Source organism: Odontomachus brunneus, unplaced genomic scaffold, assembly GCF_010583005.1.
Source record: "Odontomachus brunneus isolate Ranch 3 - 2012 unplaced genomic scaffold, Obru_v1 Obru_scaffold_081, whole genome shotgun sequence".
Taxonomy (NCBI): Eukaryota; Metazoa; Arthropoda; class Insecta; order Hymenoptera; family Formicidae; genus Odontomachus; species Odontomachus brunneus.
Window position 1 is genome coordinate 725,628 of NW_022639531.1, and position 5,901 is coordinate 731,528.

Consider the following 5,901-nt stretch of genomic DNA (forward strand, 5'->3'; position numbering starts at 1 on the left):
GTGTCAAGGAATAGAATTTTCTGTTGAAGATGCATTGGAGAATTCAATTAATATACATAATTTTCTTTAATTTTATGCTATGTATCCAGATAGACAGGTGTATAGTAATGACCAAAGTGGCCATGCTAAGTTGTCCGCTTTTAAATATAAATTTTTATGATTATCACGTGAGGCGCGAGACAATCCGTGATTGTACGTGCAAACAGACAATCCGTAAAAACTTTACAATTTTTTAAATTATATTTATGAAACAAATATACTGTATTAAATTAATCACTAAATTTACATTATACAATAATATAAATTTTTTGTCATATTGGTGCAGTTGCAAATTATTGGAGAATTATTTCAAAATGTTGTTATATTAGTGCAGTTGTAAATTTGTAAAGAATTCAATTAATTTACATACTTTTCTTTAATTTTATACTATGTATCCAGATAGACAGGTGTATAGTAGTGGCCAAAGTGGCCATGGTAAGTTGCCCGCATATTCATTTCTGTAAATTCTTATAACATAACTCTTTACAAATTTACAACCAATATAACAATATAACAACATAATGTTGTTATATTGCACCAATATAACAACATTTTGGAGTAATTCTTTAATAATTTGCAACTGCACCAATATAACAAAAAATTTATATTATTGTATAATGTAAATTTAGTGATTAATTTAATACAGTATATTTGCTTTATAAATATAATTTAAAAAATTGTAAAGTTTTTACGGATTGTCTGTTTGCAATCACGGATTGTCTCGCGCCTCACTGATAATCATAAAAATTTATCTAGGAGAAGGAGGCAAAGACAGATATTTCTATGATATATCGGTTTTCAAATATAATAGAGGTAAGTAACGTCTACATCAAACATATGGAGCGTCGAAACTCTCAATCTTTCTTCGTTGGTGACGAAAAGAGTTCGCAAAAGGGTTTCACAAAAGGGTTCTCGCTTCACAGTTCGCTATGAATTTGCGGAACAAATTGTCTAATGCGTAACTAACGTCGATCCATGCTACTCGTTATGATCTTGCAAAAATGGCACAATATGGCAGCGGTTAGCTCTTCACGAAACGAATCATACATCATTGCGAAGTGCCCGCAACTAAACGACGTCGCGCTTGACAATCCGAGAAGGTTCATTGTGCTTTCACCGACTAAGCGTGGCTCTCTGAAAGAGACATCATGATCACGAGAAGGAAATTTCTCGCACGAGAAAATCCTTTCGATCGATTACTGAGGCGAATCTCTATCTTGACATCGACAATGCCCAACCGCGCCATACATATCGAGTTCTGCACGAAACGTACGTCACACTAGACATTATGAAGTGATGGCTTTGTGCTCGATCAAAGGAAGATTTCATATCGTGTTCTCGTAGCTAACTAACATCGACGAAAGTTAATCGGCGACTTTTTGCGTATCGACGAAATATCAACGTGCGCAATCGCGACCACGGTCCTCCGTGAATTCTCGATTCGGCCACATTATGGCAGTTTACATAATTTCCCCGGGCGAAAAGAGGAAAGCCTGGTCGGGATCAATGGGAACAAGGGAGGGATCGAAGTCGAGACGCGGCGGCTCAACGGAGACGCGCGCGACGCGCAGTACGAGCAAAGGGACCCTCGTCCTGCAAAATATCAAAGGCTCAGAAGGGAAATTGAAAGGCTTTGTATGGAAATAAGAATGTATCGACTGCCCCCGAACAACCACTCATCTGGGGACAAGATTTTCGAATCTGACATTTAAATGCTTCGTCGCAAGATATCGGAAAAGGACGAGGAAAGGCTTCTTATTTATTCTATGCCAATATATAATTTTCATCGATGCTATTGCGCAATCCCGTATCGCTGTACTCTATGTCTGACAATTTCCTTTGTTTATCTTTTCTTTCCCATCTCTGTCTTCTATTAATACGTCCATATATTTTTTATATCGAAAAGACAAGAATTATTTTGTGAAACTTTCGAATTACACTTATTTGCGCAGACAAGAATAAATGACAAGAATAAATGACAACCCAATTTCTATGATTTTATAAATCCAATTATGTTAATTCCTTATAGTTAACAATGCCTCACTATTCATTATGTAATGCCAATTATTTGCAATAATATAATTTTTTGTCACTTTTATATATATTTGCATACTTTGCATTTACAATATATTGATTGTGGGCAATGTTTCCGTTTAAAATGTAAAACGACGAATTCAAATTTTTCGACAGTCGGTAAGAAAAACATGTTTACTTATCGTACTTATCGACTTATAATAACTTATCGATTTTACCGTAATTTTTAAATATATGAATAGTAAATCATCAATCTTTAACACAAAATTACTGATAACGTAAAAAAGTAATAAATCTTCAATCTCACAAAACTGAAATTTTATTTCTTTAGAAAAAATTTAGCTTCCCTAGTTTGATAACTTTCTGTCGGTAAATTTTGTGTATCATATCGACGTTGATGATAATTGCAGAAATACAAGTTTTATAAAAATACCAAATAAACTCCATTGTAGATTTATATTCATACTGATGAAAAATTTGAAAATAATTTTATGTATCATATCGACGTTGATGATAATTGCAGAAATACAAGTTTCATAAAAATACCAAATAAACTCCATTGTAGATTTATATTCATACTGATGAAAAATTTGAAAATAATTACAAACAAATAAATACAAAAAATTTTTATTTATTATACATTAAATGTTTAAAAGATATTTATGCCGAATGATTAAAAAGATAGGATATATATTCTTTTACAATTACCTTCGGATCGTTCCAGTGCCTATTGATGATCATGGAAATTTATCTTGAGTTGACAGTCTTTTATAGAAAGAGTACCTCGTGATACATTTGTTTTATAGTTTATTGTTTTATATAAACACTTCTCTCTATATGTGATGAAAATAATAAAAATAAACGATAAATAAACGATAAAAAATAAACATTGGTGTTTGAAGTTTTACTACCAAGTTTTACTATTACAAGCACTGTAACTGTAAAGGTTGGTATATAATCAATAGCTTATTAACCTATTAAACATAAAATACAAGTATTAAGAATTCTATATTCTATCTTTTTTCAAAAGAATGAAATCCGTAAGTGAGTTACTGTGTAATCTCGTAATGTGATAAAATATATTAAATATAATATAATACGATATAAATGTAAATCACTATATAAAACTACAATATAATGAAACATTAATTCTATCCTTTTTAGATATCTGTAAGCTAGAGATATGCGAATCAAAAATTTTTTATGTCGAATCGAATCGAATCTCAAATTTTAATTTCGAATTTGAATCAAATAGAATCGATGAAATTTCACTCGAATTGTATCGAATCGTTGGAAGAATTTTTAATTAACATAATCATTGAATTCAACATGAAAATAGTGACCTCAGTATGAGAGAGATAGCATTGATCATGTGATATCAATTCATTTTAACCCTTTAAGTCATAGTATATCATATATGATACACTTTTTACCTTGAGGAGGTAAATATGGATTCATTGTGAAGCTTAGATGCTCCTCTAACAGAATCATTTGCAACATTAAATTTTGCAAATTTAATTATTTATAAACAAATTAATGTAAAAAAATATTTTTTAAAAATTCATTTGCCAAAAATATTGCTAAATAAACCTATGGTAAAAAATAACTTGGTTGATGCTTTTTGAGCTGTAGGTAATAACGCAACCTCAAAAATTTAAGATGGCGAACTCAATATGGCGAGCTAAAATACCAACAATCGGAATAAGTTACATTTCTTTCCGTAAATGTGTGAAGTTGAGCCTGTAAATAGCTTGAATTTCAAAAAAGTAATTCCGAATTTGTGATCAACGATGCCAAAAACCCTCGAATATCATTTTTCACGAAAATCGAATGAGTTTTAAAATTGTCGTCCGCCATATCGATCTGCCGCCTGGAATTTTCAAAAACTGACTTCAAATTCGTAATTAACCAGATAGCCAAACCTGCAAAAGTCAGGTTTTGTTAAGTGTGTGCTGCATACTATGCTGACATAATTTTGGTAGTAACGAAGTATGATCTGCTATGTCAGATAATACGTGTACAAATGTAGCAGAAATCTAACAAAATGTATCTAACGTTATGGGGGCGACTTTGGAATATTCGGAAATAATTTTCAAGATTCTGGGCGTGTTACTGAGGGAGTAGAGTAACACTAACACACTTTGTCATCCGGGAGACGATGCAGAGCGAAATGCGCGCACTTGACGTAATTATCGAAAATATACATTTTCAAGCGCGAATGTTCCTTTAAAAAATTCTAAAAGCTATCCCAGAATATGCTCTACATGCTAACAGTATATGACCTAACCTGCAATGACTGACTTTCAGAATATGCCCGAGAATCCGACTTTCCTACGACGCTAAGTTGGATCCAATGTTATGAACGCGACTTTGGCCTATTATAAAATTATTTCCAAAATTCTGGGCGTGTTACTGAGGAAGTAGACATCAAGACACATTATCATCCAAAAGACGATGCAGAGCGAAATATACACACATGTTACTTTCGAAAATACACCTTTGCAAACGCGAAAATTTGTTTACGAAACTTTAAAAAATTATCCCAAGCTTAACTAACTCGGCTTAACAAATTAGCTTAAAACACTTCGTTTGAATCTCGGTTTAATAATTTAGCGGAGCCTCAAAGCACATCGGTTCGAATCTCGACTTACTGGTTTAGCGAAGTCTCAAAACACTCGGGTCTGAATCTCGGTTTAATAATTTAACGGGAAATCGAAACATTTCGGTTCGAGTCTTGGCTTAATAATTTAATTTGTTGTCTTTAATTTATCGAAATTTAATTTGTCGTCTTGTCAACAACAAACAATATGCATAAAAAATATTTTCAAAGAGATAGTATGTCATACATAATACGACATAACAAGTTATAAAGTATACTAATCGAATAGTATATATAGAGCATACATAGAGTATATACAAAATATATATAGAGCATAAAAAAGCATATATAACATATACAAAGCACATAAATATGACATGTTGAAATATATCAGTTTAATGTATCATCAAAAAATAATCCGACGAGAAGGAAGCCTGCCGAGTCGAAATTTCAATTAGCCATTTTTATGCAAGAATGATCAAATTCAAAAAATTATAAGTTTTTATCAATGGATACTCCATTCACATCTTTTTAAACCAAACAAAAAAATTCCTTATATATACTTGAAATGAATTAAGAAACAGTTTTTAAAATTTTTACTAGTCGCGACTTTTTGCACATTTTTCGAAGGATTGAGCTAGTCAGTACTTTTAAAAACATGGAAATGCTCGTTGTACTATTGCGAAAATCTTAGAGCTAAATTCTTTGGTTGGATCATTCTTACTTAACTCCGACGAATTGCAAATTCCAATTCTTACTTTACTTCCCGTCGGATCCAATGCGATTTACGTCTACATGCATGCAATCTACGTAAAGTGACGCTTTGTGTCTACTATATGAGCGTCTAAATTGAGCACTCACCATTGCGCGTCGTCCCACGGTGTCCAGGGTCCACCAGCCATCCTGTCGCTGCATCTGACACTGCAATGGTCCTCGCGTCCCACGTCACCTGTAATTCACTCCCGACCGCGGTAATCTAACGGAAGTTTCACGAAAAATCCCGTCTCTCTTGGGGAATACACTTCGAGTTGCGAATTGCGTATGAAATATCGCGAACTGCGTCTTCGAGGAAATGTCGGCCTTTCGGATAAACGACATATGTGCGACAAATTCAGTAACAGTCCGATCGAGTTGTAGTATATCGCTTGGATACACGCGCGACGCGAATCACTTACGAAGAAAACGGAATCCGCGAGCGAAGGGAACACGCGACGCGAATCGAAGGCCGA